Below are 23,761 nucleotides of genomic sequence, written 5' to 3'. Positions count from 1 at the left end.
GATATGCAAATCATGAGTAGGCCGGATGGCTCTCTTCCCAGCAACATTGTGGGAGAACAGGTCACATATGACAGGTACAAAGGCAGTGAACATATGTATACAGTCATTAATCTTTCAAATTCAGAATTACAATTAACAAAACCATAAGGAACATTTTGATTAAAGACCAATTTCCTTCGTGTCCATTAGAATAAAAGGAAAACTAATAAAAATGACTTGAAAACTTTGAGTTTTAATGATAAGGACAAAATAAAGGGTAAAATGAATAGTATCAGGATTGATTTTTTAGTGAAAAAATGTAGTTTTCGTTAAAGTGAACAGTACTGAGAGCTTTTTGTTAAAGTACATGGCGTTGGTGAATCACACGATCGTAATCAGGAGGAAGCTGAGTCTTTTCAGCCTTTGGAAACGTGGACTGTCATGGCAAAGTTATCAACTGGTTCCCTTATTTTAAAAAAAAAATATTTGAAAACCAAAACCTTAAGTCGTAATTATATCGGTGTGTATTTAGTTGTTACCTAATGATTCCAAGCAAAGAGTAAATGTACGCGTAAATGGACAATTCAACTAAAATAAACTGAGTTCTTCATTTGGTAATTATAAAAGTTGGTAGTTTTTATACAGATACCATGCAACCTGTTGTCCCAAACGTACAAGTTGATCATGTACATATCTTGATATATACCTTCAATGTACTAACTTGTAGGCATTGGTTTTTATGGTAATTCAAATTATGCGGTGGGGTAAGAAGCTTCCATAGCAATGCCACAAAGACCTTCCTTTGCCTCAATACCTCTTTGCATTCTTATGTACCCTTCTTCACCCCATTCTGTGCCCCATGAATTCTTCACCAACCAATATTTGGTACCATCATCACTAACTCCATAACCAACAGCAGTAACACCATGATCAAGACTCGTTCCACAAGTTCCTGTAAAGACACCACTTGAATAGAATTGAAAGTCGGAACCGCCAGCGTCAATGGCAACAGAAATTGGTTGATTAGCAACGGCCTTCATTAGGGCATCTTCATGGTTTGCAGGCACATCTTCATGACCAGTTATCTTGGCTGCATGATTGGCCTCCTTCTTGGTGTTGCAAGTACCATCAACTCCAGTGTACGGGTAATTAGCCTCGGTACTAAGCCCATGGTTTTGATTGATGAACTGAAATGCTTCATCCATCAAACCACCCTGACAACCTTGGTCTACACCGCTTGTGTCACAATCAACCAGCTCTTGCTCAGACAAAGATATCAATTTACCAGTTGTGAGCTTTGTAATCCCTTCCATTGCTGCCACTGCTGAAAAAAGCCCAACAACATCCTGCATGTATATAATTGAAATTAAATATTGGGTTGTTTTTGCTTGATAAATTAAACCAGGGTTAGATTAATAGACGTTGATTTTTAATCTTGCAATTAAATCGTAATTTTTTTTAACAAACGATATTATCTACACAAAAGGGGTGGGGCTCCAAATAAAATTGATTACCACATTGGCCTTGGTCCTTGATGGGTGTAACGGCTCCCTTCTTTCTCCAATCTACAGTTGGTGGTGCGGTAACATTTTCATATTTGAAAGAAGTCTTTGCTGAACATTCGTGCCCCATGAATCCATTTCTTGAGGCTTTGAATTGTTCATTTGTAAGGTCTGCAAATTGATTGACGCTCAATTTGTAAAGTTTGTTTGCATCCTTATTGGAAGATTCAATAAATGCCACATTTTCCTTGAATATGTTGAAACGCTTCTCCTTCTCGTTAATGTCGGTATATACACGTCCATAACGAGCCATCCATTGCTCGTATTTGCCATACATTGATGCATCTTGGAGAGCACGAGAAGTGGCTTGAGAAGACAAGGCTCCCAACATGAAGATCAAAGCCAAACAGATACATTTGCAGTAGCACTGGTTAATGGACTCCATGGTGTATAGCTAGTAAGGGACGCAACTATAGTATTTGATGAAGTAAATGAATTCAGGTACCGTTTGGTACGTGGGACGGGACGGAACAAAGTGGGACAAGGCGTTCCGTCCCACGTTTGGTGTGCCTAAAACGGGTGGAACAAGCTGTTCCACAGGACGAGTTTTGGGTGAATTTTCGTTCCATCTCACCCCCCTGGAACGACTCGTTCCACATCCATGGAACACAAAATTATAACCTCTCCGTCTCCTTCTTCTTCCTCCTTGTTTCCATCCGAGGGCATCTTTACTCCCGCTCCGCTCCGTTCCGTTCTGTCCCGTCCCGTCCCATTCCGTTCCGTCCCGTCCCGTCCCATTCCGTTCCGTCCCGTCCCGTCCCGTCTGCATACCAAACGATACCTAAGGAACTAAGGTATACTGAAATGGCAGTCTCTTCACGGTTTATGTAGGTAAGAGAATAGTGTTGCGATCTCCGTGCCCCAAAAGTTGAGCTGCAATCTTCGTGCCCTATAAGATGTTCTGACATATCATATATATATACACACACACATGCATGCCTGCGTGGTTTTGCATGTATTTTTATATTGTTTTTTGTTTTAAGTCACAATAAATTACTAGCAATACATGTCCTTATTTGCATATATACTGGTTCATATAACCTTAAACTATGTGAATCAATACAAATATATAACTTTGTTTTATTTGCAAAATTCGTTAACTTGGAGAACTAGACTCAAATTTTGAATCTAATGTTCTAACGCAAATAACTTTGCTTAATTAGAATATAGGGTAAAGTACAAAAAACTACTTCAACTATTAGTGTCACGACATTTTCATACCTCATCTTTTAAAATTGACAATATCATACCTCATCTTTAGAATTTGTGCCAATGTTATACCTTCCGTTAGCTTGGCCGTTTATTTCTCAGTTAAATGCTGATGTGGCTTGATTCGGGGCCCACTTTCTATTAAAAAATTATTAAAAACTAAAAAATTATTTAATTTTTTTTAAATATTAAAACAAAAGTAAAAAAAAAAAAAAAAAAAAACCCTCACTTCGTCCCTTCCCCACCCCACCACTCTCTCTCTTCTCCCCCATCTTCATCCTCCTGCTTAATCTTCAAAAAAAAAAAAAAAAAAAAGGACGCAACCCAGAAAGAAGAAGAACGGGAAGAAGGAAGGAAAAAAAAAAAAAAAACCATTTGAAACTGAATTGCTACTTTATTCTTGTTATTGATAGAGTGGTAATCTCCGCCCCTGTCAAATAAAGAGGGATGGGTTCGAGAGGAGCAGCGACGGTAGTGTCGCGGCTGACACGAGCAAGCATAACGAGGACGAAATTGCGACTTTTCTAACATTTGTTTTAATGGTTTATCAGCATGATTTCCTTTAAATGATAATGAAGTTGGATTTCGTATCAGTTTGTATCAACTTTGCTCCTGAAGAAGCACACTCATGAAAACACGACATTAGTCATCACAACAAACAAATAGTACAGAACGAATCTATGAAGAGCTAAGATTTGCTCTGATACCAAATGTTGGAATTTTATTAGTTTAGCTTCACATAGATTACAATATTAACTAGAAGCAAAGTGTAAATCAAACCTGAAGAAGCCATTGTAACTGAGTTCGCAGAGGTAAATCTTCTACTCAATGGGGACCTTATGTTCTCACTAGAATAGGGCTAGTTTATTGAATAAGAATGCGCATTTCCCCTTAAGCAGGGACTGAAACTTTATAGACGTGCAACCTCAACCATTGCCTTCTATCACGGGAACGATTTGATTAAACGCCACGTCCATTTGATTTCCAACGTGGGATATCCACTCTCTACCATGTTTATCCTTATTGTCCTACTTTAAAGGAAATAATATTTATTCATATATTAACTCTAACTGATTTTGGCTTCCACTAAACTTAAACCCTGATGTGATAAGTTTAGAGTCCAATAGGGTTCCAACATATTTCAACAATTTATCAAATAAAATAAACCAAATACGTACGATAAAATACTTATCTTTTGTAGGTAGAGAATGCTCTTCATCAATCCTTGATTAGAATAAGATTTTAGGTTGAGGTGTGTAAATTCACTGTCCTTAAGAGTAGATTTTGCTCATTTAAGACAAAGTCTATGTGTAGCAGGTTGTGGTGCCCTACTTTCCAGGATACAACAACCTATGATCCTTGTAAGCGTACATTCGCAATACTTGGATCGAGTGAACAACTTGATTCTTCTATGGGTACAAAACAATTGAATGACATATCAACATTTGAAAGAATGAGGGATCCATAGACGAGAGCGGAGAGAATTGGAGGGAGAGTTTTTCTGAAAGTGGTTCAAATGAGAGAATCACTTGATCAACTCTTATGGAGTGGCTTATATTTTGGAAATATAAGGATAATGATTCACATCAAAATAATGACTAACAGTTGCAAAGGAAATAAGTGATATCAAATTAAGATGCCAATGAATGCACAAGCAAAATGGCTACTATAGCTATATATATATATATATATATATATATATATATATATATATATATGGCTGTTATAGAAACGGTACACAAGAAGTGATAGATGCCAAACAATTAAATGATAATATTAGCACCCATAATTTAAGGAAATAAATCAACTTTGTATTTTGAAATACCATAAAAATTCCAACAATCCCCCCACACATCTCAAAATACAAATCGAATCACCAGAAGGGAACTTGAGAAACAAAAGTTTAAAGAGGACAAGGAAGTACCAACAGAAAGTGAGAATCCAACGCATCAGAACTAGTGTTTTTTTGGACTATGAACCATTCTTAGGACAAGCTAGTTGTAGCTCACAGAAATGTGGTGAAAATGAAATTTTCTATGAACCAAGATTTCTTTGTGTGAATCATAGGACTAACCACCCACAATGAATCCTCGGAATCGAGCTTGTTCAGGTTGGTGCGAATAAGCCATGCGCCCACCTAGATATTCATGAGTGCTCTAGAGAACCTACCTAAGTTCTCATAGGAAGAGGCCCCACTCCCATACTCATATAGGTGAATCTATCAAGTGTGCACTATAGGTTGTGGTATTCATTAAGAACATGAGTTTAACCTTGGACGCTGCAGTAGTTGCACTATGTACACCATAAGCAGGGGTAGATCTATTAAGGGACTAAGGTGGTCCTAGGACCATCTGAAAGCTCTAATAGTTGGTTGTGAAGACCACTGAGGACCACCTAAATCTGGGTATTTGGTGGTAGTGGCCGCGGGGAAAGAAAACCAGAAAGGGCAGCCTGAGGAGGAAGAAGAAGAAAAACAGCATTAGCCTTACTACTAGTTTGTCTTAGTTGTTTCTTCAACTACACTATATTGGTATATTGAAGTAACACGAATTAATTTCGATGAAAAAAAGTAACACGAATTAATAGCATAAGAACACTATGATACCAGTTGACCAACACTAGTAGCAAACTTAATTTTGAGATGAAGATATCAAGTACTGTACTTTGACCTTTTCTACTACATCTTCATAGAAAACTAGCCACCGAAAAAAAAAGAAAAAAAAAAACAAATAAACGTGCTGCCGTTCGTATACTCGTTACATAACAAATTAAAAAAAAGGGAAAACTTGAAATAGGTCCAATTTTATAGCCCAACATTAGGATTAGTCCAATTTTTAGTTATTTTTGACTTAGCTCCAATGACTAGGATTCCATGTCAGCAATTTTTCTGATTAGGTTGATTTTTTTGCATTGTTGTTATTATTTTACCCTCCTATAGATTTTGCACGTTCTCCATATATTTCCCACGTTTTAAATTTTTATCAGAATTCAAATTCATTGTTCAGTGGTCCCTTCATCTCTCCTAGATTTCTTGATAACAATTTTTGAATTTGAATTTCTTATCAATCTATTTTTAAGGAAGGCTTAATCACTTTTAACTTTCTAGTAACTTTCTATACAAATTATGTGTTTATACGTGCAGATTTCTTCAGAAGACCTATTCTCTAGGTACAATTTTTATGATCGCAGATTGCTTCAGAAGACCTATTCTCTAGGTACAATTTTTATGATCGTGTTTTTCCTTCATGGTTTGTCAATACTCAACCTTCTCCATCTATCAAAGGACTAAAACACAGCAGATTGAATGCCAATTAACTTTCAAGTCAGGTATATTATAATTGTTCTTCACTTTATTGTTGTTTGCTGTGCGAATTCAAAACATGAAGACTTTATCCTAATCCCCCTAATCCCTTTCTATCATCTCTCATTGATATGCTTCTTTCTCTTTTTATTAAAAAAAAAAAAACCAATGCACAGAAGGTGTTTGATGTTATGCCTCTTTGAAAAGTGTACTCTTTAATTTCCGGTGGAAATTTATTGTTTTCTTATTGTCACTATCCTTGTAACTTATTCTAGATTTCGAGCCGCCTGATGATAGCAAAAGGAAGAAATTCATTGTGATTGGAGTTGTTTTAGCATTATTCCTCATTTTCTTGATTTTGGGCATTCTTTGGTGGAAAGGCTGTTTACTTGAAGCTGTTTCCACCGTTTTTCGAGAAGCACCACATGTATTTTGCATGTTTCATTTGAAATTGAATATACAAAGTAAATATCCAAAGCAGATGGGTTCTGGTTATGGTGAAGTCGTTGCTAACCTGTTCCAAAAATGTTGTTAATTACGCTCCATCCCAACTTGTGTTCGATCAGGAAATGAAAACTCTCATCAAGGATGGTGGTACAATAATTCAAATTTTTTTGCAAAACATACCCAAAGAAAACTGGTCCAATGCATACTTCAGGGGGAAAAAATATGGTGAGATGTGCTCTAATATTGCAGAATCCTTCAATTCTTGGATTTTGGATGAATGCAAGATGCCAACTTACCAAATGATTGATAACATGTAGCAAAAAATCCAACATGTAGCAAAAAAATCCCACTTATATTGTATTTAAACTACCTAACATGTAGGAAAATTACTGACAACCATTTTTTATCAACAATTTGAAAGTACCTGTTCTATAGGTATACCATATGACCATGTATGAAACTGAAATCTTTCGAGAAGTTACAATACCTGTTCTATAGGTATACCTATCCTTGTAGAATATGACTTTTACATTCATCATTAGTTGTACAGATATATTACTGTTTGGGACGGTTTTAAACTACCTAACATGTAGGAAAATTACCGACATCCATTTTTTATCAACAATTTGAAAGTACGTATCCTTATACAATTAGAAAGTACATTTACGAACTATGTCCAGATAATGACAAAATAACATTATCTGAGATTACAAACAAATCTTATTGTGCAATCAATAAAGGGAAACATGAAGAATATCCCCTTTCAATTGAAATTGAAATTAAAAAACAGATACGACAAAGCATATCTCAGTTCACATAACACCCAAACTTACAATACCTGTTCTCCAGGTATACCGGGAAGCCAGAACCAAATCTTCGCCTATTCTGTTTTCATCATATACTGGGAGAAAATTTATAGCTTTCATAGCTTCATACGGATTTAGGATTCAAAACAAGGTTTTCGCTGGACACGGACGCAAACCAATTTGAAAGATGGGAGGATAAGGTTTTTGAATAAACAAAGAGATTAATCTGCAAGAGACCTGATAAAGGGGTCTAATGGCAATTGTTGTAATTTTGTTCATAAATTATGTGCATTTTAATTGCTGACATGGATGATTGTTGTACTTACTAGCCCCCACTTATGCTTATGTAATATAAGTGGATTCCATTCAAAACAGGCTTATAAAATTGGACCCATATCAAAAGACCCCTTAAAAAAAAAAGGTTATAAAGAATAATCTAAAAGATTGTGGCACTTATAAATCAAGCTCAAGCGTGAGACTCGTACCTGATTTTTGTTTTCAAGGTATGTAAGAATGGCCTACTATTCTTGAAGAATCAAAGCCATTACACATAAACTATATATGCCTTGCTCTTTAGCTTTAGATTTACAAAATCACAGGGAATTAGCCTCCTTGATGGCACACAAACACAGGCTCACGTAACGAACTATTAGAAATGTTTAAGTGAAGGTAATAATTTGATGTGATATATAATAGCACACAAATTAAACCCTCTTGTTGACAATTGTAGTAAAGATGCAAGTAGAGATTGTTCTAGGCCGGGGATTAGGAGGGATTGCTAATCTAATGAAAACTAACTCAAAAATACAAAACTAGGCTTGAAAACACTTAAATAGACTCAAAGACTCTTAACTAAACTTATATGACTCAAAACAAATTGAAAAGACTCAAAACAACACAAAACAATCAAATAGACTCAAACTAGACTCTAGGACTTAATTTGGACGAAAATAGAATTGGTTTTGACTCAAAACACTTAAAAGCACAATTTAGGACAGATTTGACACAACAAAGTAAAGGAGATTGGGTTTTTGACGAATTTAAGATGAAAACAAGTAACTAAAAGACTTAAATAAAGTTTGGACGAATTTGGGGATATGGATGGGTGATTAGCTAGTTAGAGGATTCTTTTCCACACATGATACATTCGAACACAAATTGATTTCCAGTTGCTTTTTAAATAAACCATGAACCTCAACATCCTAGATTAACCGTGACATCACTAATTAACCCTCAGATTTTCCTTTAGTTATTGGATTGGATGACATCATACGACAACCAAAAGCATTCTTCAAAAGTTCCCTACATGACATCATAATAGAGCTACAATCAAAGATCATTACGTTCTATGAAAATCATAAGTATTGACAAAGCACTTGTAACTATGACATCATGATACTCATGCTAGGAATTTACTTAACATAATTGTGAAAACAACCTTAACTACTTTTGAATATAAGTTTGTAACGATTATGTGAAACTCCCTTATATTCTAGCACCAAATTCAAGCATGCAAATTAAGTGTGCACCCTTAATCAACAAACAAGAATAAGTTCTTAATCAAACAGTTAAGTAAATTGCATTCACAACTTATGAAATCACAACTGAAATTAATCAATTCATATCACAAATATAATCATGGTTTCAAAGTCTCCCCTAGCTAAAACAAGTTTAGCTCCTCATGTTTACAGCAAAACAAAGAGAATATAAATTAAACATTGAAAACAAAGATTGAATACACCTAGAAACGCTCCAACAATCCAAGCTTGAATGGCCAAAACGTCCAAGGCTTCTCCTCTCTTCTTTCTCCTTCTTTGTTACGACACAAGTGTGTTTGGGTATGAATTATGGTGATGGATGGATAGGTTGGATGGTGGTAGGGGGTGGATGATGGCTGAATGAATGGAGAGCATGAGAGAGCCCTATTTTGTGTGGCAGATTCTTTTATATATTGGAAGAAAGGTTAAGACCTTAATTAATTAATTTGGGAAGGAATTGGGCTCCAAATCTTCAAGGAAAAAGGGTAACAAATTAGAATCCCAATGGAAAAGGAAAGGAAAGTTGCGGCATTGACTAGAAGAAAAGGGGAAAGAAGATATGTGGCCGATTTTGGAAGAAAAAGGTAAGAAAGGTGCGGCTCTATCTTGGACTGGGATTAGAGCTTTTAGGACATATATTTAAGTGTCCCAAATTGATTAGGAACCCCTTTTGATAGCTGGAAATTAAGTAGGAAAGATTAGGATTGACTAAGTCAAAACAAGGAAGTTTGACTCATGTTTCCTTCTTTGTGATTGATTCCTTTTCTTCCAAATCTTAAATTAATTTCTTCCATCTCCTTAGCAGATTACTAGCCTCCTTTGGACCTCAATTTTGTCCATCCATCTTGCTCCAAGCATATGCTATCGAATTGATGCCCAAAACTACTCCAAAATGCACCAAAATGCATTTTCTTGCTACTTTAACCATGTGAACCTATAAACACACAAATATAGCTGAAAATACTAAAATAATTAAGAACTAACAACATAAATGTAAGAAAATAAGCTAACTAAATCACCTAAATATGCTCCTATCATAATTCAATGACTAAAATAATTTGTGGTACTTATATGAAAGCTCCATATATATTGCAATCACGCTTCCTTTTTAAATTATCCATATAGCTAACATGGATAGAAATTTTCCATCGAGGACTATATGTGATTGAGAAGTAGTAGGAGTAGCAGCCAAAATTTATTCTTAAGATTATTGGAAATATTAGCGATATGGATGTTACTTTTAGGTTGAGGCATGCAAATTCACTGCCCTCCAGAGTAGATTTCGCCCCTCTAAGATAATGTCTCGGTGTAGCAGGTTATGGCGCCCTACTCTCCAGGATACAACAACCTATGATTCTTGTAAGCGTACACTCTCAATACTTGGATCGAGTGAACAACTCGATTCTTCCATTGTACAAAACAAGTGAATGACATATCAACATTTGAAAGGATAAGGGATCCATAGACGAGAGAGGGGAGAATCAGAGACATTTTTTATTTATTTATTTATTTATTTTTGAGAAGCTTCACTTATGAATGAGTGGTTCAAGGGAGAGAATCACTTGATCAACTCTTACGGAATGGGTTTACATTTTGGAGATACATGAATAATGATTCACATCAAATAGTGACTAATAGTTACAAAGGAAATAATTGATATCAAATTAAGATGTCAATGAATGCACAAACGGCTACTATAGCTATTAATATATATATATAACGGTGCACAAGAAGTGATGGATACCAACCAATTATGTGATAATATTAACAACCATAATTTTAGGAAATAAATCGACTTTGCATTTTGAAATACCCTAAAAATTCCAACAATTCTCTTGGTTTTTCTTTTCTCTTCTCCTCCATATTTCTCTTACATCTTCCAACCATCTTCATCCTCTGGTTATGGTTGCTCCTTCATTTTGGTGAGCAGAGTTTTTATAGTTGTGGTCGTTCTCTCGCTTTATCGAGGAGAACATTTGTAAAGTCTATGGCTTACTGTTTAAATTCAAATCTTTTGAGCAACATCTGTTAGAGTAGATTCAGTGGCATTGTGTTTCTTGTGGTTTGTTTGTCTGGCAAAGGACCATAAGGAGGAAGGTTGCCGTTTGTTGGTGGTGACTCGTTGCAATGCTTCTTTGACGATGATCATCAAAGCGTGATGCTGTCATTTCCTCGTGGTGCATATATGGTAGTCCTACAACTTTTGAGTTTTAGTCCTTATGGGTGTTTTAGTACATATAAAACTGAACTTAAAAACTAAACTAAACCAAGTGACAGGACCAATTTGACGCTTTCTATGGATTCAATAGCAACTTGCTCCTCTTCTCCACAAAAACATTGTAGACCTTATTGTTTATCTCCCTTGTTTTTTAGAAGGCCTGCAAAAAATTGGATATACAAATAGAACATCCAGTGTCAAACCATCAACTTTGAGGAGGAATAAAAATCAAATTTGGCTTAGCACATACAAAAACATTTAAGACTTTACCTTTCTTAGCAAACCAATATTTGAAACCAATGCAATTCTTCCTTAAAAGGTAGTTTCTTTGCAAAAATAACACTCCTTTTCCTTTTCAACATCAATGTTAACTGTTTAAGTTTGTGACAACCTCTAGAGGTGTTAGTATTTTTAAATGAAGAAGAAATTGATTTCTTCTACTTCTTCTTACCAATAGTACTTGATTAACCAACATTGGAGTCCTTGATGCTTTCTCTTTTTTTTTTTTCTTAAACAAAGTTGGCTTCCATGGTCTTGTTAGCCTTCAATTTGTCTTCTTCTTGAGTACACATTGATATGAGTTCATCGATTCTCCATTTGTCCTTCAAGGTGTTGTAAGGCACATTTAACTGACAATAATTAGCAGGCAAGTTATTCAAAACCATATGGACAAAAAACTGGTCAGTCATGGGTACTTTTAGGTCTTTGAGTTTATGAGCAAGATAAGCCATTTTGAGGATATGCTCACGAACACTCCGAACCCCATCAAACTTCATAGAGGTGAGCTTTGTAAGAAAGTTGCATGTCTCAGATTTATCTGACTTTTTAAATTTTCAGCAACAACATAAAGGACTTCTATGGTATTAGCATACTTTGCTATGCCCCCATCAAACTTCATAAAGGTAAGCTTTGTAAGAAAGTTGCATGTCTCAGCTTTCTCTAACTTTTTAAATTTTCAGCAACAACAAAAAGGAATTTTGTGGCATTAGTGTGCTTTGGTATGCCTCATTTCACTGACTGTATCATGGTGGACTACGATCCTCACCGGATCCTTTTCCTGGGGATCCTTGGGATCAAATAATCTCAGCCGTTCATGTAAAATCATGCAACTGAGATTACTGTTCCTCTCAACTTTCTCCACATTCTCTCTCCGCAGGATCGCATCGTCCTTGCCTTCTCTCCTGCGGTGATCGAGATTTTCTATCAGCATCAAAGGACCAAATCCACGTCCCATAAAAATTTCCACCACTCACTCGAAACCGCAACCTTAGCCATCCAGTAGAAACTCTCGATTTAGTCTTCATTAGAGCAGAACTCAGGAGTTTTTGGAGAAATAAAATTTCTAATTATTTGGTTATGTACTCAATCATAGATATACCTCCCCAAGCAAGGGGCTCTAACAATGGTGGATTTGGGTGGACTGAGAAAAAGGTGAAGTTGAAGCTTCATAACAAATCCATGGTCGTGTTCACCATAGAGATGTAGCATGAGGGAGAGAGTTCTTAGCAGTGGAAGAATATTGACAAAAAGGATGACAGAAAATCTCGATTACCGCTAGCAAAGAAGGCAAGAATGTTGAAGAGAAAGAGAGAGTGATAAAGTTAAGAGGAAGCCTCATCTCAACCGTACATTTTACATAAACGCTGAGATGATTTAATCCCGAGGATCCCCAAGGAATGAATCTGGAGAGGATCCTAACTCTATCATGGCTTTCTTCATTATCTTTAGGGACATCATGTTATCTCTCTCCCATTTCTCATACGTGTTCCTTTGATCAACGGTGCTTGCAATAGTTAGGGCTGCATGCTGATCCTCCCTCAATGCCAAGTCAATATTCATAAGGTCTAGCACTATCTCCACATCTTGTTTCAGCTTCTTAAAATTGGAACTAGTCAGTGTCTCAATGTTTGTGAAATTCGGTGAGGTCATATCCGCTGAAGGTAATTAAAACAAGTAATTAATCGATGTTGTTATTATTGATCTTATGACAGATGATTAAAAGCTTTACTTAATACTTTTCACTTAATTAAAAGCATATAAACACAACATCATCTTTGAATAGAAGCTATTTCTATTAGGGTTGCATAATAGAAACATAAATACGAAGGCAATTTTACGTATCTTTTGCAATTTTGAGAGTACATAATCTTGTCAGTTTCATGCTTCATTATACACTCACTTATTAGATTGAATTTACAATAATTAAACGCTTTTTAGCAGATTAGTTATTTATGTTATTCAGTTATGTTAGCCCAATTGTTTAGGCAACAAGCAATCACATTGTTCTAAACAGATTAGACACTATAGTTCTTGTATTTGATTTATATATATTTTCATCGGTTTAGTATTAGTGAATTTGATGTGAATTTTTATGATTTTGGTTCATCTCGATGTCTTTCTACTATCATCCTTCCTTAAAGACCAACTTAAATGCTAAAGTTATGAGAAAACTACAATTAGTAATGGTACAAGTTTACCAATAAAGAATATTGGTTCTACTTCAAAGCAATAATCATTCTCTTGTTCTTAGTAATGTCTTACATGTTCCTCATTTTGCTAGACATCTACTTTTTGTGAAACAATTTTGTGTTGACAACAAAAGTTGTTTATATGTATTGAATTCTTTGTGCAAGACAAGAAGACAATGGAAACAATGTATCAAGGAAAGAGTATGCCTGAAGAATTGTTTCAAATAACTGTAATTAAAACCTGCTCAAAGTGTGTAGTCTACAACAAAGGTTTCAGGAGCTTTTCTTGGTCAAATGGTGAAGTCTAATGTGTGGCATCATAGGTTGGGACATCCTACTCATGAAATATTGTCTACAATGTTAAAGTAATCTAGTATTACAACTTGTTCAGATAACAAACATAGTATGTGTACTTCTTGCAAGGAAAAATGTCTAGAACTCATTTTCCTACTAGGAAAGATAGATGTTTGTCACCTTTTGAAAAGGTACATTCTGATATTTGAGGACCCTTTCTATAAAGTCCTTAGAAGGATACATATACTAAATAACCTTTGTTGATGAATATATAAGATATGTTTGGATATTTGTCATATGCAATAAATCAGATGTGTTTGCAATTTTAGAGAAATTGTATAATTACGTACTTACTCAATTTGATATTCCAATTAAGTGTTTGCAATCAAATGGTGGGGGAAAGTATACTGGTAAGTGTTTTAATGCTTTTCTTGCTGCAAAAGGAATACTACAAATGATTTCATGGTCTTACACTCCATAACAAAATGAAGTGGCTGAAAGGAAACATAGACATATAGTTGAAATTGTAATTACTCTACTTACTGCTGCTGGAGTATCTCATGTGTTTTGGTATTTTATTTGTGCACATTCAATATTTCTAATTAATAGGATGCTTTGTAAGACTTTGTCATTAAGTTCACCCTATATTTCATTATACAAGAAGATTCCAGATTTACAATTTTTAAGAATTTTTTGTTCTGCAGTATTTCCTTAGTTAAGGCTTTGTAATGCTAATAAGCTGCAATCAAGGTGTTTGACGTGTGTATTTTACGGATACTCAATGAAGTATAAATGAGTCATTTGTTATAATTTGAAGACTAAGAAATGCATAATTTCTAGCATGTGATTTTTTATGAGACAATATTTCTTTACAAACAAATTCATCTTTAATCTGATATGCAACAATTGAGATATGATCCATATGCTTTAACTCCTGTTATAGTACGTATTCCAATTTCATTAAGACCAAAAATTACATATGTTTTAGCTCCTCAAGATCCATTTACTTACTCTATTTCATCAGCCTTCAATAAGTTTGGTGAATCTGTTTTTGATGTGTCCTTATCCACTGGAGTTGATGTTAATGAGGGTTTACACGTTCAGGAATTTGAAACTTCAGCAACATCTGGCCATACTCTTTTTTCTTTATCAGATACATTTTAGCTTCCTATCTTTGATTCTGCATAGTTACAGGTAATTCTTCATTTCTCTACACCTCCACATAACATTGATCAAGTTATTCTTCCTAATTCAGCTTCAAGGAATAATCGCGTACAAACAAAGCTCCAGACATGTGCCATTTGTAGGAAGAATTATGCAGCATTTTTTGCTTCATTACTTGAACGTTACAAATACTTGATTCCTTTTTTGGAGGATTTTCATTTTGATTGATATGACTATTGTTCAAGAACCTAAGAATTTTAAAACTACTTCTGCTAGAGTGCAATGGCAAACTGCTATGCAAGAAGAATTTGATATACTGAAAGCTCAAGGAACATGAATGTTGGTTTCTCCTCCTAATAGAGCTATCATTGGGAGAAAATGAGTTTACAAAGTGAAAAAGAATCTTGATGGTTCTATATCTAGACATAGTGCTTGGCTAGTTGCCCAAGAGTATAGTTAACAGTAAAGTTTAGATTACTCAGAGACTTAGTCTAGTAGTTAGACATACTACTATTAGACTCATTCTTGCTTTAGAAGCTGAATTTGGTTGGAATTTAAGACAAGTGGACATAAAAAATGCATTTCTTGATGGGGATCTTGAAGAAGAGGTCTATATAAAGCAACCTCAGGGTTTCACAGATTCCAAGTATTTCAATCATGTTTACAGATGAGTTAAATATCTTTATGGTCTAAAACAAGCTCATAGAGCTTGTAATTCCAAATTTACAAGTTATCTTCTAGCTTTTGGTTTTGAAGCTTCATTGTCAGACACCAGTTTGTTTGTTAAAGTTGATGATGAAAACGTTATTCTCTTGCTATATGTTAGTGATACCATTTTTACTGGTTCAAGTCCTACCAAAATTTAGTTAGTTGTAACAAGCCTAGGAAAGATGTTTGATCTCACAGACATGGGCGAACTTACATATTTCTTAGGTTTGCATATTCAATATCAACATGATAAATTCTTGTTTATCAGTCAATCCAAGCGTCATATAGAATTGCTTGTAGCTAACGGTATTCAACTTTTTGGTCCAAGTCATTATAGAAATCTGGTTGTTGCTCTTCAATACTTAACCTTGACTAGACTTGATATTGCACATTCGGTCAACATGGTTTGTCAATTCATGACATAACTTACCAAGTTGCATCTTCATCTAGTCAAAAGAATTTTTAGATACCTGCAAGGAACCATCTAGTCAAAAGTATACAAAGTGTGCATATTTTAATCTCATGAATTATTCATACTCTGATTGGGCTACTGATATCAATACTCAAAGAACAATCACTTGAATGTGGTGTATTTAGGATCCAATCCAATCTCATAGCAATCTAAGAAGCAATCAACAGTTTCCAAAAGCTCAATAGAGGCTACAAGGCTTTAGCTCATTGTGCAGTTGATATCTTTTGGATTCGATCTTTATTCAAAGATGTTCTTCAATTCATAAATGCACCTCCACACTTACACTATGATAATCTCTCTGCCATAGCCTTGAGTTCAAATCCTGTTTTTCATTCTTGGATTAAAGTTTAAACACTTAGACACAGACTACCACTTTGTTCGTGAGAAAGTTCAAAAAGGAGATCTCATTGTGCAACAAGGGACCACATTGCAAATGTTCTTACTAAAGGACTGCATAGTCCTATCTTTCAGAAACATTATCGACATCTTAGTTTGGGAGTTCCTGAAGATTTGCAACAATCTCAGTTTGGGACTTCCCAGCTTCGTGTTTTGGGGAGGTGGGGAATAATAATCGTAGTGACATTTGTCATGTTTGTATTGGTTGAATTAGTTGTAAGGATTGAGCTAGTTGAAAGGTTGTATTGTAGTTGTGTAGTGTGTTAGATTTGTATATAAACAAAGTGTACGAGTCATTGTGAATTATGATGTAATAAACACAATTGAAATCTTATCTTCATCTCTCATTGCCCGATCACCATTTTCTCTTCTTCTTTATTTCTTCTTTCTCTGTTAATAAATGAAAGAAATAAGAAAGTGAGAGCTACAATGACGTACACACAAAATATAGAATCCAAAAAAAATTTCTCAATACGTTGGGTAAACATGAAATTATATTCCATACGAACATCTGTACATGGCAACTCTCTCATAAAAAGTGCGCCCCAACAGAAAATCTCACCTGATCCCATTTTTTTTGTGTGTAGTTGCTCTATACAATCGACTTGCCGTACAGTACTGTGACCAAATTTTTAAAGTGGGCAACCCCGGTTGAATATCTAGTGCTTACGCTATACAAGGAACTTAAATATACAGTTCACAAGAAAAGCAAAGGCTTAAAAGGAATCCTGTGAAAATCTTGTGGGCGGCTTCTATCCATTTAGTTGGCATTTGACCTTGATTATTTCATCGCTAACTACCATTAACGAATAAGAATATCAGCAGATTGATAATGGTCTAGTACTGCACAACACCACTGGCAGGGATTATTATAGTTAAATTGTTGCTTGGTAATATTTAAGAATACTTAGGATATTAATTATTTAGTAATTTAAAACGTATCTTGCCAACTGAGCAGGTGTCGTAGATTTTATTCATGGATTTGGAGGATCCTCTCTTGAGCACAGCCTGTTGAGCTTCCTGAGCAAATCACACGAATCGTTGGATTTTGATCCAACGACTACAAACAAGGAACTCTTCTAAAAGTTATAATGATTGTAGCCGTTGGATCAAATCCAACAACCCGTATGAGAGGATCAAAATCCTTAATTCATTTGGTCAGATGATTTTTTATAGAAGATCTGCTAACAACCTGGCCCAAATAATTTTTTTATGTGTGTGAGTACTTGCATGTGCAATGGGAGAAAAAAAAATTGTTCTCCAGCACAATATTGCATGAGATTCTTTGGAAAAATGTGTGAATTACAAACAATGGTGTGCAATAATTATGGTGGTCAACCGTCAAATTGATTCTAAATATAGAGAAGTGACTTATGTACTATTTTTCACTATTTTAAAAATCTCCGTCTAGCGTTGCCTCGATCCCGCTAAACGGCTAGTCACCATCTCGATTAGTCCTGAGACGTTTAAAAATTAAGAAAGTGCGCCTAGACCTACTTAGACATCCGCCTAGCCCACCTAAACCCGCCTCGGAGCCCACCTAAACCCGCCTAGGGACCCTTCTAAGTCGCTACTCTCACTAATACAAAAAATCTGTAATTGTCATTTTGCATTTTATTTTTTCAACAAAATGTCATAAACTTGTTGAACACTTAGATGAACACTAATTATATGCTGGTTCCCCATATTTTCAGTATTTCTAATACTTTATAATCCACATGTCATTTTATTTTGCAATTATGTATACAATTATATGTTTTTAAGTATAAATAGGCACTTCTTTATAGAATATATGATAAATTTACTTAAATCCGCCTAATCCGCTTAGGCCCCAGCCCACTGCATGACTAGTGTCTAGTGTCTTTGAAAACCTTGATATTTTCTTGATGTGTTTTATCATAATGAACTAATGATGATAATCTATGTCTAGACGGTTACAGATTCATGATTATTACTCTATGGTATCAGAATGTAAACATGATAAAAAAAAGATTTAGTCGAAATGTAAACATGATTAAAAAAAATTTAAACCGTAATACATTCATTCATAATTCTGCTATAAAATCATATTAAGTTAGCAAAATTGTGAAACTAAAACCAATAAATCAACACACATATAAGAACCAATAAAATCATAGATGCAGTGAAACTAGATTGTGAATTCACAACCCATTACTAGATTTAAACAAGTGTCAATACAAAATTAATTCACAAACCTAGCACAAGTTCTACTGCATTACAACTAACCATGATTCCTCCCTGATTCTATTTCTCCATCATAAAAAAATGCAATACAAGAAAACATATGGGGCTTCAGAAAGGGGAAATGAGGGAGAGAAAAAAAAATTCCATAAATCTCATTGGCCATAACCTGAATGAAACAAAACAACCCACTGTATAAAATAGGTGGCTGTCTTCATAAAGTTGCGGAAGAGACTTAAGTGTGGGATTTAGGTTCAGAAAATGGATAAAACCTGGGTCTGTTGAGGGGGAACCCAGATGCTTGATACTAATTGAATCAACTTTCTTATGAAAAAAAAAATTCAGAAAAAAAAAAGGAAAGAAAGAAGAAGAAAAAAATGAAAAAAAAAGGGAAAAAAAAAATCAACTTTCTTATATTTATGTTTATTTAAATATTAAAGAAAAAAATGGGACTGCAACATAATCACATTTCTAATCCAATAGGACTGCAACATTCCTCCTTGACTGTTTAAATACTCAAACAAAACGTCGTATCAGATCTTTAGCAGATGATGTAGAACAGTTGATGAAGTCATTGGCACAACGGATGAATGCGAGTCTCAAATATAAGAAAGTAAGTATGCATTGGTAGTAAAACTTACAAAACCTCGCTATGGTAAAACCCAAGGTATGGGGAAAACCTATAGACTAGGGAGAAAAGTGAGAAGTATGTATAATGTCTAAAACAAACATCAAACAAGACGAAAGCAGTGAACGTAACGGAGTATGATCATCCTAGGATTGGTGCCTTATCAAAACCTCGTTAGGTAGCAAAAACCCAATGGGAAAAATGCTCCTAATCGTAGGAAAAAAAGTACATTAAGATCAAGTGAGTATGCTTGAGGATACTCCCCCTAAGTTAGACATAACTTCCAAATAAGAAAACTACAAGCAATTCAACTCAAATAATTTACGCATACCGATTCCTTTGTGAGCTTCTGAAAGTAGACTCAGGCTTGACTTCATCAAGAGATCGACCAGGTTGTGTTGGGAATGGATTTACTTAACTTCAATGTTCTGATGTTGTAGTTGTTGGTGAGAATAAAAGAACATCGGGGCTATGTGCTTGCTGTTGTCTCCTTTGATGTATCCCTTTTTTAACTGCTTGATACATGTTGCATTGTCTTCAAAGATCGTCGTAGGAAGGTAAGAAAGACCACTAGTGCTTCGAATATGTTCCATGACTGCTCTTAACCAAAAGCACTTTCGCGAGGCTTCATGCAGGGCGAGAATCTCAGCATGGTTCGAAGAAGTTGCAACTAGCGTTTGCTTGGTAAACCTCTAAGATATAGCGGTGTCTCCAATAGTAAAGACTTAACCCACTTGAGAACGTGCCCTATGTGGGTCAGACAGATAACCAACATATGCATAACCAAGGAGGCATGAATCGACCTGAGGACCAAGGAGGGTGGAGGCTCATCTCTAACACCATTCCAATGTCTGCGTGTAGACGCGTTGCTATATCTAGCCAAAAGATTAACAGCGAAGGAGATGTCGGGTCTAGTGCATTGAGCCAAGTACAATAAAGTACCAATTGCACTTAAGTATGAAACTTCAAGCTCCAAAATTTCTTCCTCATCCTCCTTTGGACGGAAGGGATCTCATTTAGCATCAAGAGTCCGAACGACCATATGAGTACTTGAAGGCTTCGTTTTATCCTCATTAAAATGTCGCAACACCTTCTAGGTATAGTTCGATTGATGTATTAGGATTCCATCCAAACAATGCTCGATTTCCAGGCCAAGACAATATCGAGTTTTCCTAAGATCTTTCATCTCAAATTATGATTTCAAGTGCGCGGCAATTTCCTCAAGCTCTATGGGAGTTCCAATGAGGTTCATGTCGTTGACATAAACTGCAATGATCACATATCCGAAATGTGACTTCTTAATGAACATGCATGGGCATAGTTCGTTGTTCACATAACCTTGACTTATCAAATATTCACTCAGACACTAACCGGATTGTTTCAATCCGTAGAGTGATCTCCTCAATCTAATTGAAAGAGTGTTCCGTGATCTAGAACTATTTGAACTAGTCAATGGAAGTCCTTTTGGAACTTTTATGTACATTTCTGTATCTAGATCCCCATAGAGATATGCGGTTACCACGTCCATAAGCGGAATGTTATGACGTTCATTATGGGGGAATATGTCTCCTCATAATCAATCCTAGGGCATTGACAGAAGCCTTGTGCTATGAGGGGTGCTTTGTATCGTACTATTTCATTCTTCTCATTACGCTTCCTCACGAAAACCCACTTAGCCAACAGGCTTTACATGTGGTGGAGTAGGAGCTACAAGCCCAAACACCTTGCATTTTGCAAGCGAATCGAGTTCTACCTGGATTGCTTGTTTCCAGCTTGACCAATTTGTTCTACATCGACATTCAACAATGAAGCGTGGTTCAATGTCATCGCTAAGCATGATGTCGGAAGCAACGGTATACGTGAATGCATCATCGACAATCATCTCATTTCGATTCCAAACTTCACCTAATACTGCGTAATGGACCAAAATCTCACGATTCTCAGGGGTTGGTATGTTTCATCTAAAACATCACCGTAATCTAGAATAACCTCATGCGTTGGAACATATGAGTAAACAATGGTCGGATTCAAACTAGGATCACTAGTTTGTGCTGTTTTCTTCTTCTAGGGTTGCGAATCCTTTGAACAAGGAGGCCTGCCACTCTTTAGGGTAGAAGCAGGTGATTGGGTAGCCGCCATTGTTTCTTGCCCTGTGGGAAGTGTGGCCGCCCCATCCTCGAGGATGGTTCGGCCTTCCACAAGGAGGCCTGCCACTCTTTAGGGTAGAAGTAGGTGATTGGCTAGCCACCATTGTTTCTTGCCCTGTGGGAAGTGTGGCCGCCCCATCCTCGAGGATGGTTCGGCCTTCCACGGCGGTGTTACGGCGTACATTCGCTACATCCATCCTTACAGGTGCGTTTGTAGTGGGTATATGTGATCTCGTCACCTTCGCTAGATCAATAATAGCATATGGCATGCTTTAAGCGATGCTTTGAAGATCTAGAATGCATCGCACTTCAGTTTCAAACTGAGGTGTGCGGGGATCTAAATGAGATATACTGGGAGTAATCCATGACAAGTCGCGGTGTTTTATAGGAATTTTATTAATCTTATCTCCCCTCTAACGATGGGAAGACTATCTCATCGAAGTGATAATTCGCAAAATGTGCAGTAAATGGATTTCCTGTCAAGGAATCTAAGTAGCGTATAATGGATGGTGAATCATAACCGAAATAGATTCCCATTTTTCTCTAAGGACCTATTTTGGTATGTAGTGGCGACGCTATTAGAACATATACTACGCACCCAAACATATGTAAATGCGAGATGCTAGACTTGTATCCAATAACCAACTATAACGGTGAATGAGATTGGGTAGTGGTGGGCCTCAGGTGGACCAATATAGCTGTGTGCAATATTGCATGGCCCTAGGCAGATACAGGCAAATTGGTTCTCATAACCAAAGTCCAAGCTATCATTTAAAGGCGCTTTATGAATGCTTCTACCAGGCCGTTTTAGGTGTGAACATGGGGTACATGATGTTCAACTTCAATCTCAACAGACATGCAATAATCGTCAAAGGTCTATGACGTAAACTCTCCAACATTATCTAGTCGAATTGACTTAATCAGATAATCAGGGTGGTGAGCCATTTGCTTAATAATTTGTGCTAGGAGTTTCACAAATGCAGCATTGCGGGTGGACAATAAGCAGACATGTAACCATCGTGTCGATGTATCAACCAACTCCATAAAGTATCTAAATGGTCCGTACATTGGTTGGATAGGTCCACAAATATCCCCATGAATCCTCTGAAGAACTTTAAGGGGGTCGTGAATAATCTTTGTAATTGAGGGTTGAGTATTCAACTTCCCCAGGGAACATGCTTTGCAAAGTGGATCGTTGGGATAAGATTTCAAGTGATACCCATGAAATGCTATGAGGATACGGTGTATCAAATCTTGTATGGGGTGTCCTATTCGATCATGCCAAAGTAGGTGAATGTCCTGGAACCCAGCCATAGGGCCGGTCATATAGTGTGTCTTAAGGGCTCGAATGGCTGTTATGTATAACCCACTCGGGAGACGTTCCAGCTTCTCGTGAATATGCTTTCGACCATATTTGTAAGAAGTTATAAAAAGATATTCAGAACCATTCTCTCTAGTGGTTTCAACATGATATTTATTATCTCGAATATCTCTAAAACTCAGCAACGTTCTTCCGTAACGTGGAGAATAGAGTGCCTCTTTAATGGTTAATTCAGTACCATTGGACAACATTATACGTGTTTTTGCATATCCTTCTATTAGGTTAGATGGGCCTAAGAGGGTTATCAGAGGTGCATTCTTAGGTACGAAGTTAGTGAACTAGTGTTTGTTATGCAATATGGTGTGCCTAGTTGCACTATCAGCCAGACAACTAACTTCCCCATTAGCCATACTTAGAAATAAATTAATTGAATCGGTCACATGCATAAATATAATTCCATTCATTCAAGTAATCAATTCGAAAAATAATGTCCATATAATAATTACCCAAAGTTCAAAACAAACCAAACCAAACAAATAATTCCAATACTTAGAAAAATTGTCTGAAAATTAAACCATAAACCTAGAAATTAAAAGAGGGGGGGGGGGTTCAGCCACTAGGGGTATAACACCCTAAAAACATGTCTAAAATTTATTCTTCCATAGGAGCGGATACCTCCTAACAATCAAAAACCTCCATGGATGTGGTAGCATTTTCGGGATGTTTCACATGCACAAAGTTAGTATCACCATTGGAATAATACTTGGCAATGGCCTCAGGGGTAGCTCGGCATACGCATAACCAATGATCCTTTGATCCACATCGTTAACACATGTCCATTTCAGTGGAATTCGATTGAAAAATAGCTTTTCCCTTGTTCTTGAAGTTTGGGGTCTTCGGG

General features: G+C 36.1%; 1 pseudogene; it reads right to left on the bottom strand.

The window, feature by feature from the left end:
* Positions 1-618: 618 nt before the first annotated feature.
* On the bottom strand, positions 619-1,307 carry LOC137730598 (vignain pseudogene; annotated as a pseudogene).
* Positions 1,308-23,761: the final 22,454 nt, after the last annotated feature.

Source organism: Pyrus communis, chromosome 16, assembly GCF_041283825.1.
Source record: "Pyrus communis isolate YQ-2024b chromosome 16, ASM4128382v1, whole genome shotgun sequence".
Taxonomy (NCBI): domain Eukaryota; kingdom Viridiplantae; phylum Streptophyta; class Magnoliopsida; order Rosales; family Rosaceae; genus Pyrus; species Pyrus communis.
This window is presented reverse-complemented; position numbering and strand designations above follow the sequence as displayed.